Here is a 13,575-nt window from a genome sequence, read left to right as displayed (position 1 = left end):
GCATCAACTTTCAGCCTGTATTATGTTTTTATAGCTTCATTTCTTTTGCAGATTTCTGTGCTAGAGAAAATTTTGGCCATTATTATTTCCTGGTGTCGTAGGGCTCCATACATTGTGTGTTAAATGGTGCATACATATGCGTCTCCTCTTTGTATTCATTTAAATGCAAAGAGCACATCTAATAAACTGAAATTACATCTGTATTGCGCTGCTATTTCCTGTTATATGGACGGGATCGGGCGACTTTTTGAATTAATATTTCCTTTGTGTGTAAAATTCTAGCATGTTTCATGTTCACGTGGCGGGAGCAGCGCAGCACGAAACAAAGAGAGAGGCGGGAATCAACGGTGACTAACAACCAGATTTTTAATCCACGTTCGATCGAATATATACATCTCGCTCGTGCAATAAGGAAAGGACAGAAGCATGACAAACGAATAATATTTACACATGGTAAAAGATTAGGACAACGCACGCAGATAATCATTTTCGCTGTCACGAAACGCTATCGAAAGTATGCTGACGCATGAAGTATGCGTTTTTCATGCTTCTTTTCCTTCTTATACGAGGGAGATGTATATATTCGACGAACGTGCATTAAAAATCTGGTTGTTATTCAGCGTCGTGTCCCGCCTCTCTCTTAGTCTCGTGCTGCACTGCTCCCGTCACAAGATCATGCACCAACCAGCCCAAATTTTCACCTTGTTAAAGCACATTTCATGTAAACAGGTAAGTCTGAATGGCCTAGCCAGCAAACATTCACGCGAGTTGACAGATGTATTACACCACCTGTAACGTAAGCATATGCCTGAAATTTGGCACATATGTGCACTTAGATGCCTGAAGTCTGCATGAAAAAGAAGAAATAATTTTACAGAACCAGAGCCGAGAAATCTAGCATTAACCTTTTGCGGCTGTCCCTGGGACGTACAACTTTTTGGACACGGCTAGTTGTGGGGACGATTTTTGGACGTCTCCGGGAAAAATGAGAACATCCTGGGGACATTCCAAATGTCCTGATGGGATATTTCTGGGAGATTTCGAGCACGTTTTGTGTTTGTTGGGTAGGTCTAGCTTTTATGTTGCGCGCATTGCTTGCCGTATTTGGGTTGTTACAGATGGACTACTTCGCTCACGAATTCGATAGTAAAAGGGCGGTTCTTGCCGTTTGAGCCTACGCTGTTCATGGTGCTCGCGGTGCAGGTCTATCTTTGATGTTTGGCGCATCGCTGGACGTATTTTGTTTTGTTTTGTGTCAGTTGGACTCCGTCGCTCACGAACTCGACGCCAAATGGGTGGTTATCGCCGTTGAAGCTCCCGCTGTTCATGCTGCTCGCGATTCCTAAACGAACCAACATGTTTGCTTCATAGAGAACTGAGTAAATTCGAGTTTTGATTTTTCAGCATTTGATTTTTTTTTCTGTTGCACGCTACTTCGATCGAAAGCGATTAACTACGGCAGACCACGCTATTGCGCGTTAGGAATGGCGATTACAAGAGGGAAGGCAATGTTCTCTTACAAGCCATGATTGCATATGCTGACCCAAGATAATCACCTAAACAAGCAGCATTCGAATGACTCATGCGGCGCTGTAGATGCTCACGAAACAGCGTTTAAACGCCTTTTATGGTTGCTGTTAATCAACCCAAACTATTAACCCTACATCAAAATTCTTATCACAACCGTGTTACACTGCCAAGTATAGGGCTTCGTATTCGCCTATTTACTAACAAACATTACGTGGCTACCGTCAGTCGGATATTTTTAACAGGTAGCTTGTGATGTGTCCGAGGTATATTAACTCCGAAATAATCTGCAAATTTTCCTGCGCCAAATAATTGAAATTGAGACGAGTAATCACTCACTGAATAGCACAGCCCGTTGCACGAGCGAACACGCCTTTGAGAGAATATAGGAGCATTAAGCCGCCGTCCGTTCAAATAAAGCCTAGGCCGCACATCTAGTCACATGTCGGCCCACTTCCTCTTCGCGGGGCTAAATTTTTAATAAGATTGGGCAAAAGGCGCCGGCTAAAAAACACGACTCCGAGACATTCACTATAGTGCCCCGAGCTCGCTCGCTCACTCCACTTCCACCGTGTGCACCGCGATCAAATCGATCGCAGTACGAAAAGTTCCGATAAAGCAGTGCAACGTGGGTCGAGGTGGTTATTGGGGTAATTTTTGTACCTCCCATGCCATGCGGCCGAATCAGAGGCAGAAAATGCAACAGATTCATTCGGGTGCGGGGTCCTCTGCGTTGGGAACACAACGCATTGAATATATTCACCATAGTGCCGCGAACTCGCTCGCGCACGCCACTTACAACGAATGCTCCGCAATCAAAGCGATCGCAGGACAAAAAGTTTCATAATGCAGCGCAGCATTGGTCGCAGCAGTTATTTCAACAACTTATTTTTCGATCTTCCATGTCATCATGTCATTTCGACCGAAGAAAATTGAGGCAAAAAAACGCAACACAAAATTCGTTCGGGCGCGCGGTCTGCTGCGCGCTGTTTTGACTTTGAGGTGGTCCCGTAACGCTCGCCACCCGTTTTGTGACAGAGCGTCGCCAGCTCTCAGTCGGTAGCGAAGACTCCGAGTCAGGCGTCGATGAGAACAACGAAAGGGATTTTATACATTATGTACAGAGCATTATGCAGGGCGTGATTGGCACAGGGGCCGAGAGCTAGCAGCAAACGCTACGGTTCTCGCACGGTGACGTCCGGCGAGGCTCCAACGCGTCACACATCACGCTCCACTCGGGAGCGGCACACTCAGCACGAGCTCGGAAGATCGGAGTCCTCTCCAGGCGGCAGCGTTGCGGCTTATATAGACGCTTTACAGCGCCGTATCATGGGGGCTGCCATCTTTGGTCACGTGAGCACGCCGCCATTGCACGCCTCCTGACTGCTCCGAGCGCGCCTCGTCGCGACGGCTGCCGCGTCTGATGGTTCGGTTCCAACAGGCTGTGTTTCGGCTGATACGGTTGTAAAATAGTGGGAAGGAGACAGTATGGTTTGGCCAAAGATTCGAAGGACACGTGAGAACTCTAATTTGATCTCTTGTGGCCTTGAAAACGGTGTCCGGTTTCATAGCCAGCCAATGGATGGATTTCCTGATACTTGTCTTTGCGTCCGCAGAAGGCTTTGCTGAATGTTTTTTTTTATTGTTATTATCTTAAACGGCAAGGTTTAATGCTTCTGCGGCAGCGCAGGTCGTTGTAGTATTCTGTACATGCACGCAGACACCGCTCTAAAACGCTCGCATGCACATCGTACGCATTTGTTTGCAACCTGTTAACGGTGCTTAGGAAACCGAAAATATTTTCTATTGGTTTGTTAAGCACACAAAGGTGACAAAAATAAATAGACACACAAATGTTCACTACCATGTATAGCAGTACCATTCATCAAGCAGCCTTCACAATCTGGCGCGCAATCGTTTCGAAGGATTCCGCGATATAATTGTTATAACGCGCACAGCAACGCATTCACACTACACGAAGTTCATAATTATGTCAGTCTCACATATGAAATTGCGGTACGCTCCACTCTCGATATGCGGACATGAAAATGCTCGAGGTCTCGTTGGTGGTAAGTAATCAGCTTCTCTCTGAGCGCTGGCCTGCGGGGTAACTTTTAGTGGCTGTCTCGCATGGACCGCGAGGAAGTGGCAATCATCCAGCCCAGCAGCCGTAACGCAAATGCTGTATTCCGAATCTGGTCCACGAAAAGCGCTCTACTTGGAGCGAAGTTCAAGAGTAGCACCAAGACGGCATACAATACACGGACGGTAAGCGTTGTCCGTTCGTACGGCTATGCAGCGCACGATCTACAGTAGCGGCATGTAGGAGCATAAGTCGTCCTTCTTTTCCGTACCTGATCTGGCCTCCGGCGCTGCTGTTACTACAATTGCCGAACACCTTAACTTACGAGCAATGCGGCCTCACTACACACGTAGGCGCAACTACACAGCAACTGAAAGCACGAAGTGACGGTTTCGGTGGCGGAACACTTTGATCATGAAGCAATGTTGCGCACTTGCCCTCGCAGATTTTCCAAGATCGTAACCTTTCTTTCTATATTGGCCATCTAGCACTGGCGGACATGTTTGTCGCGTTCGCCCGTTCGGAAATGATGCATGGCAAACGGGCGCGAACAGGGGCAGTACTTCCTTGTGCAGTTCGGTTCCGTGAGGCTCGCAAACGATCGCATCCTGCACCTTTAACTCTCTGTCGCAATTCTTGCAATCCACAATAAAGCACGTATTTCCTCTGCCTTTCCCCATCTTCGCAGAAAGAACACTTCGGCAGCCACCCGCGATGTTTCCATTACTGCATCGAGGCGTACACTCCGGCGACTTACGAGGTCCGTAATGGCGCAACACCCTCTAAATACTTTCTTCAGGCCTCTCCAGGCCCTCCTTTCCACACGCGCTACGTCACGCCAAGTGTCCGGTCAGGCTGCTCACCAAGCGCGGCTCCGCTCCGCTCGGTTGTCTCCCTCGATGTGCTCGCGCTTGCCCGGGCAAGCACAGACACGAACGCAGTCTTGCAGTGAGCGTCTAGCTGCTGCTTGAGTCTTTCAGCCTGGCGTTGGGTGCATTTCCGTTCGCTCCTCGCACGGCTGTGTCTGTTTCGTGTGGCCGTTTCTTGTGTGGCGTGCGTACCTGTGCTAGCGCACGAATGGGAAACTGATTGCCTGCCGTGTAGCGAGTGCAACTTCGTGAAACATGGGCCGGTGCTGTGTTCCCGGGTGCCGCGGGAACTACCAGAATGGTCCCAAAGTACGTGTTTATTGCTTCCCAAGAGACGAAGTACGAAGAAAAGCCTGGTTGCGAGCCATTCCACGGAAGGATTTCACACCTACAGAGCATTCGAGGGTAAGACTCTGAAATATTGCTTAATAGGCGCTGGTAATTATCTTAGTTGTGAGCTGTCGCTCCCGGAAAGGCATGCTGTCTTTGTAGGCAATGATATCACTTCTTACACTTATGTATGAATTGTCCAGGAAGCATTTAGTTCTGTGGATGTGCATAAGGCTTGTGTAAAAGCTGTGTAAATATGTAAAAGCTGTTCACTATTCAGACTCTTTTTACTTAGTGTTTTAGGCAATGGAGAGTCATGGCGAATGGCCTTGCTTCATTTTCTCGTGCAGGTGTGTGAACTGCACTTCCACGCAGGCGACTTCATTACGACGTTGTCACACCAAGATGAACTGACAGGGAAAATAATAGAGGTGAAGCGTGACAGGCTACAGTTGAAGATTGATGCTGCGCCTTCTGTTTTTCCAAACTGCCCAAAATACTTGTCCTCAACGCCTGGACGGAGTGAATCGCCAGAGACGAAAAAAGCAAGAAGGGAAAACGCTGCTTTGCAGGAGGCTATGAGGAAGTCACTTCAGTCTAATGAGCTTGAACAGAAAAGAAACAAAGTTTCATCTTACGAGGAGTTCAAATCTAAGTTGCCTGGAATCTGCAACACGAAATTCTGGACCGTTTCTGTCGATGAGCAGTGCGTTAGGTTCCTTCTCATCGAGAATGATCCTTCACCTAATGTGAAATGCGCCTTGGTAGTTCTCCCTGATCTGTCACTTTCTGTTTTCTTGAATGGAGTGAAGCTTCTGTCGCTTCCTTCAGGCAGGATTCTGCCAGCTCAAGTATGCGACACCTCCAGCCTGTCCTTGCTGCTAGAAGAACTCGAGATAGGCTTGCATAATATACCTGAGGTGACGAAAGAGTCGAAACATACTAAAGTATTGCAGTTTGTCGGTTCACTGCTTGCAGACCTCATTGAGGACAGTGATACGACGAAAGAACAGTCTTCTTTGCTGAAATTTCTGGTTGAGCAGATAGAGCTTCTCCTCGCGAAACAGCATGTGTATAGCGCAGAGCTGCTGGTATTCGCCAGTATTTTGAATTCAATTTCTCCTCACGCATATCACTTCACAAGAGCTGCATCAAGAATCATTCTGCCCCATCCTTCCACACTGCGCCGTGTTTGCTCAAATTACAAAGCTGACCCTCTTGTGGAGCAAAATCAACCGCACTGTCTCTCCTACATCCGAGAACGAGTCAAATCAATGAAAGACCACGAGAAGACAGTGACCCTGATGATCGATGAGATCCACATAAAACCATACTTCGACTACAAAGGGGGCACAATAGTAGGATCGTCGGTTCATTCAACGGAACCAGCAACAACAGCCCATGTGTTCATGGTACAATCACTCCTTTCTGCAAACAAGGACGTCATTCACATATTACCTGTGAGCAAACTGAGCGCAGAAATTTTGCACGAGCATGCTAAGAACATAATCATTAATGTTGAGAAAATGGGGCTCAAAATTATCGCTGTGATAACGGACAACAATGCTCTGAACCGCAAGATGATGTCGTTATTTGCTACAAGTCCTCAGGTGAGCATTGTCTATCCCCATCCAGCCGATAACGCTCGCCCTCTTTTCTACGTGGTCGATCCTGTGCATCTCTTGAAGTGCATTAGGAACAATTGGATTAACCAGAAAAACCCTGGAACATGCCTCTATTTCCCTGAAATGGACTTGAGTGGAGCAATGCCCGAAGGGCCTCCTCGTATGAAAGCTGCTTCTTTCGCAGCTGTGCGGCAGCTTTATTCTTCAGAGAAGACGTCGCTTGTGAAGGCTGCTTACAGACTGAACGCAAAAGCCGTGAATCCAACCTCAATGGAGCGGCAAAATGTAAAGCTCGCTCTCGACGTCATTAATCAGTTTGTTTCAAATGCCCCCAGGACACATGGTTCCGCGTTCAAGATTCCTCAAGCTGAGTCGACTGCTCTTTTCATTGACGTTATCCTCACATGGTGGCAAATAGTCAATGTTAAGACCCCTTGCAAAGGCCAGAGGCTAAGGGACAGCATGCAAGACCCTGTAAGGTCTGTTGATGACACACAGTTAGCTTTCCTGAGCGGCGTTGTGGACTGGTTAGACGCTTGGGCAAGAATAAACATCACCAGTGGCTCGCTGACGAAAGAGACTCACAGTGCTTTGCGACTGACATGCTATTCTCTGGTAGAACTCTCGCGCTACTGCTTAGAAGAACTTCACTTCAAGTACGTACTGCTGGGCAAATTTCAGACGGATGCGCTAGAAGACCGGTTCGGCCGTTACCGCCAGCTGGCAGGATCACAGTACCACATTTCCGTGCGTCAGCTCTACGAATGTGAGAAGAAGCTTCGTCTTCAAAAACTTTTGACATTTCCACGCGAGGAAACAGAGTTTGAAGACGTAAGTGAGGATCTTGTCCCATGCAACTTTTCTGTGGCTGTCAGCGACGACGATATTACACACGCCCACTCTGACATGGATGCTATTGTCTACATTGCAGGATACGCTGCTCATGCTGCTTTAAAGAAGCTTTCATGTTCTGCTTGCTTCAGCACATTGGTGATTGAAAATCGAGAGATCGAAGCGGAAAATACTGCCATGATAGCTAACCTGTCGAGAGGAGGGCTGAAGTTTCCCCAGCCATGCACAGTTCACATGGTACTGATGACTAAACTAGTTGCAGAGAAGTTGTCTTTTGGAGCAACCGCGGAAGATTTTCTCTCCTGTAGAAATCAACGTGGTGTCGTGATTTCACAGACGATTTCCCTCCTGGACGAACACGACATTGAGACATGTGAAAATGGCCACACTGCACAAACTCTCCTGCGCTTGGTAGTACGCGTTGCAACCAACGTTGTTCTAAACAACTTTTGCAAACTAAGAAATGATGCCATACAAGACAATGCGCAGCAGAAGGCCGCAGCCCGGAAAGCAGCAACGCTTAAGAAGAAGTAAGTTTTATTCCCAAGCAATAAAAATGCTTTGCGCACACTTCATTGCTGGTGTCTCGTCGTTTTTTATTGTAAGGGTCAGATTAGCTGTACAAATACTCAACAGCGCAACATTATTGTGAGTGTCATTATTGCTGTGTGTGAAAGCTTTAAGCAAAACACAATACAGAATAAAACTAACACAATGCGCAGTAGACGGTGTTTTTTTTTTTTCAATGTTCACGAACTTCTACTTTAACAACTAGATATACGCATGTGCGGTCTGTGCGGATGGATTTTACCGCACGGCAGACATCATGTACGTGATAGAACCTAATAATTAGATGATTAATTGAAATTAACTAATCAATTTTTTATTATAATGACCAATAATGCGAAATTGGCGGCCGTATGCTAAATTGTTTATTATAAAAAACTGTATTAGCAGCTCGAACTTTCTTGACAATAAGGTGTTCTGCAATAAAAAAAATATATAAAGCAGATAAAATGATAGCCTAAGGCGCGCACAAACTAGCGAATTTCTTTTCTGCAGCAACGACAAAAATGAAAATGAAGGAATCACTTATAAGGCAGCTACGTACGGCAGTACCCGAATAGTGCAGACGGGCGCGGCGCGCTGAAATCGCGGAGCGCGGGGCCTGCACGGTCCCTTGGCGTGACGTCACGCGGCCGGTGGAGAGGCCTTAGCATTGAGAGGGTGTTGAATGGCGCCGTGTTCCGAGCGCGTCTGTGGCGCCATCTAGTCTCAAACGGAAGAACTGCGCGCTGTAAACGGTCTATAGCCTCGAGAAACGGTCGTCACACAAACGGACCAATAAAAATCCAGCACTTAACAGCCGTCCGAGAGGTCCAACCAGCGACCGCGCTGGCCACCCGCTTCAAGTTTGCCGCGCGCGGTGACTGCCAGGGGGAAAGGGAACCGGCGCCTGGCTGTCTAACAATGCTGCAACACGTTTGGACATGTTGCTCGCCGATGCTTCTCCATAAGGCGCCGCTGCTTAGCGGCGCAGCATCTTTGCTTGACAAGGGAGCGTTAGGGCTCGGATGCCTTGCGGCGCAGCACCGGTCTAGTCCAAGGGGCCTGTCCAAGGTCGTTCGCAGGAGAATTTGTGCATCTTGTAAATGCAGAAACCGGGCTGGTTGTCCGGGCACAACAGCGCTGAACGGCGAGCGTTGGCAGCGTCTGCTAGCATCCTCCTCTGCCTAGGTGCTGCCACCGTCGGCGCCCGGGAGGAGCCGAGAGGAGGAGCGCCGGCATAGGAGGAAGGAGGATGTCATTACTTTGTCTATTGACGGGCTTTATTGCATTGACTCTTGTAGCGCCATCTATAATGGATTCACTAGTTCCGCTATATATATATATATATATATATATATATATATATATATATATATATATATATATATATATATATATATATATATATATATATATATATATATATATATATATATATATATATATTCCCTCTTCAAGTATGCAATTTTATAAAATCCTTCCTTGAAGGCAGACGATTTACCATACGTCTCAGTGGTGACTCCATAGGATCATTTGAATCTGTTCGCGGTGTACCCCAAGGTTCGGTGCTGTCACCAACACTGTTCAATATTGCCTTCATTCCTCTTGCATGGCGCTTACATGATGTCCCTGACGTTAAGTTCTTACTGTACGCCGATGATATCGCGGTATGGAGCACTCACCATGACCTGCTAACTCAAGCGGCGGCCCTACAGTCAGCCTTAGATATTACCACCAATTACGCTATGTCTATCGGCCTACAGCTTTCAGTGAGCAAAACTACGTTCATGTCAGTGGCCAACCGCTGGGGACGCCGTAAACTCGCTGCCACGCCAATCCGTCTCCAACTATCTGGAACCCCAGTTCAAGAATCTTCGACATTGAAAATTCTGGGTTTGTCGATACATCAGTCCGGAACGGGTACTGCCTGGCTTTCTCAGGCTAAAAAGCAGGCGTTGCAGACTTTGGGACAAATCAGACGTATTGCTCCCAAAACCGGCGGCGCTCGCTCCCATGTCGCACGACATTTGGTGAAAGCGGTTTTGCAACCGCGCCTCATTTACCAAGCACAGTTGCAACACTTAACCAGAGCTCAGTGGGATCGTCTGGAAGCCGTCAATCGAGAGGCAATGAGAGCTATCATCTGCCTTCCACGCACTTCAAAAAAAAATCCTCAGTTAAATACCCTTGACCAGCTTGTGCAGCAGCGGCGTGATGCTCGTAGCCTTAAGGCCACCCTTTTACATTCACCGCGAGCACTCCGGACCTTTGCTTCATCACACACCATACTGTCACCGCCACCGTCAGTTCTTCCTCCGTGGGACTTCGTGCAGTTGAGCGACAAAAAACCTACCCATCTACGTCGCCCAACCTCACCTTATGCGGCATCGTCCCTTCGCGAGCGAATCGCGGAACAAGATAGTCACCTACCCCGCGGCTCAATTATTATATATGTTGCTGCCAGTATCCAGGGCTGTGTAACGACGACTGCATTTTACTGTCCCTGCCAGCCTGCACTTAACAAGACGGCCAGGTTTCGATTCGCGGAACCCCCTACTTTCTTCTGTGCTGAGCTGCTTGCTATACAAGATGCGCTTCGCTCTGTAGTCGCAGTTACCATGATCCCTGCAGCCCACATTATCATCCGTACTGATGCCCTTCAAGCAACTCGTCTACTCCGACGCGTCAGCCGCAGCCCAGAAATGTGCCATAATATACATTGCCTGGCGGCTCGCATCCCGCAAGCCATTAGAATTGAGTGGGTCCCATGTGACCTACTCAATTCACAAAGATCTGCAGATTCTGCAACCCGCCTGCAAACCCTACCCACGTCAATGCCTCAATTCCTCAGTATGGATGATGCTACCCTCCTACTCACAAGGAAGGAAAACCTCCGGCGCCGCACACGTGCTCTAATCCCTCCGTGTGCGATAACCCTCCCCCGCGGTCTTACCCGTGCAGAGGAGGTTGTGCTCCGAAGGATCCGGGTCGGAGTTGCCCTCACTCCTGCTGTAACTCGGACATGGCCTCAATTTCACCACTTATATCCCCGCCTAGGATGTCCAGTCTGCAACTCGCAAGACACCGAGGCTGACATTCACCACTTGTTGTGGGATTGCCCGGCACTGAAGCCAACTAGAATTCGCCAGCTGGCAGCAACGGGTCTTCACCCAGACAAACCGTCCTCATATATTGATTGGACGCAGGAGCCACATCACCGCTCCCTCCTCGCCTTCATAAGATCGGCACATCTTTCCTGCTTTATTAAACACTCACCCGCTATTTTCTTTTCTCTTTTCTTCCCAACTCCCCTTATGTCCAGAGGCAATAAACAACGCTATAAAAAAAAAACAGTCAATCCGAGCACGAGGCCAGGAGAAAAGCTTGTACGCTTTAGAAAGCCGGTGGGTGGCCGTGGCACACGGGATAGAACCCAGCACCTCCCGAAAGCGATGCGGATGCTCTACCACAAGGCCACCGCTTCTTTATTTTCTTTATTGCATGAATATACACATCAGTAAAACATCATAGTTGCCATGCACCTTGGCAGACAACCGTGTCTAATGGACTTTCATTAAAAGTTGGTCCATCAGACTCAATACATCATCCGCATAGTCCTGCTGCTTCAGGACTTCTCTTAATTTATACATATGTTCGACAAAATAATCACATACCGATCGTGCATCCAAGTCACAATGTCTAAAAGCCATTCTACTCCTCCAAATGCTGTGAAGGCCCAATAACAATCTGGTCATATTGTGCAACATCACTTTCAGTGGTCAGGTACCGAATTGCGCGCGGTGTCAATGGCAAGTCTTTTTTTAGGGTTCTTTGCAAAACATCCCAAAAGAACAACGCAACCGAACAATCCAGGAACACGCGTTCTACCGTCTCTGGTTTTCTACACACGAGACAGTTTGAGTCCCAAGGAACAAAAAGGCCCCTTTCCTCTAGCCATGTTTTTACTGGTAGGGTTCCTGTATGCAATTTTAAAAAGAATGTTTTAACGGCAGGTGCAACAGTCATGTTCTTAACTCGCCCGAGAACGTCTTTTCCAGGGCCTTCACAGTATAAGGTTCTATACATTGGAGCGGGAAACAACTGCTTAACAAGATCCTTGTATAGTCGCTTCGACGTTACACTCGCTAAATACTCTAGAGAGAACCGCACTTGCAAAAACCTGAACGACCAGACCACCTCTCGCAGGAAGCGAGACACTGCGTACCTCCGGGCATTGCACGAAGAGACTATGAATTCTGGAAGTGCACTAGATAGCATGGTTTGTATGAATGTTCGCAAGAAGGCGTCATTTTGGTCACGCAAGAAACAAAACCTTGACACCACCTGCCGTACATATAGATGCATAAGAGACAGTCCTCCGACCTTTACTCTCCGGAAGGGATTATATCTGCGAATTCGTTCCCAATTGGACGCCCAAATGAAAATAGCAAAAACCCGATGGAAACTTTGGATATTTTTTTCGTGCACAATGTAATACTTGGAGTAAATACATGATCCTTGCAACAAGAAAGGTGTTACGTATACAGTTGCTCGCGCGAAAATGGAAAGATTACGGCCCATCCACCCTTTCGTCCTGTCCCGCATTTCTTCTGCTTTTTCATTCCAGTAATTGGGATTCTCCCCATATTTTTCCAGCGGGACTCCCAAATAGACTCCGGGAGTTGTAGCCCATCGGACCCCGCTAAACAATTCTGGTTCTAAGTCTCATTGCCCATGCCAGACTCCGGGACATTTCTCTAAATTAACAGCGCTGCCAGTTTGCCTGCAAAACCTTTCGGTTATTTGTAACGCTTCTACAACACTTGCGGTCTGCACAAAAGAGCGCTACGTTATCAGCGTATGCCAGTATTCTCACCTCACACGCTCCAAACCTAAAACCTCGGATGTGCCCACTCGCAGTTATCCTACAAAAATGCTCCAAATAAATTGCAAAAAGGAGAGGGGACAGGGGACATCCTTGTCGAACAGATGCCCTTACATCAATTCTTTCAGATAACATTTTGCTTATCATAAGGCGTGTCGAGCAACATGCATAAGTCATTTTAATCCCTTTGAGAACAACTGAACCAATACCAATATGTTCCAACAAACAGTAGAGTATTTCATGATACACGCGATCGAGCGCTTTTTCAAAGTCAATTTGAACCGTAGCCACTTCCTTATTTAGAGCATCGCAGCACTCGAGCACGCTGCGTGCTACATGAATACTTTTAAATATGCTTCTTGTTTTTATCCCACACGTTTGGTGAGGTCCTACAATATCCTTTATGACGTATTGCAATCGCTTAGCTAACAATTTCATCAGAATTTTATAATCAACGTTTGTTAACGTGATCGGTCTAGATCCTGTAACCTTTACCAGCTTGGCTGGGTCATCTGTCTTAGGAATTAAGACCGTATGAGCATTGTTAAACGAAGGTGGCAGCCTATACCGACCTCAGAACACTCCTTGGAAAGCTTATAAAGCATAGCGGCAAGGTCATATTTAAAGCTCTTATAAAAGGCCGCACTCAAACCGTCAGGTCCCGGCGACTTTCCGGCATTCAGTTCATCAATTGCTGTCACTATTTCAAAACTTAATTCGTTCTGTAACTCTTCAGTGATCTCATTTCCTAATATTGGCATAAGGGGCAGAAAGTTTTCCCGAAACCCTTCTTCACTTGGTGCTTTGCTTGCAAAAAGCTCACGGTAATTTTCCACGAATGCACTCGAAATTCCA

Source organism: Amblyomma americanum, chromosome 11 (assembly GCF_052857255.1).
Source record: "Amblyomma americanum isolate KBUSLIRL-KWMA chromosome 11, ASM5285725v1, whole genome shotgun sequence".
NCBI lineage: Eukaryota > Metazoa > Arthropoda > Arachnida > Ixodida > Ixodidae > Amblyomma > Amblyomma americanum.
Note: the sequence above shows the minus strand (reverse complement) of the source record.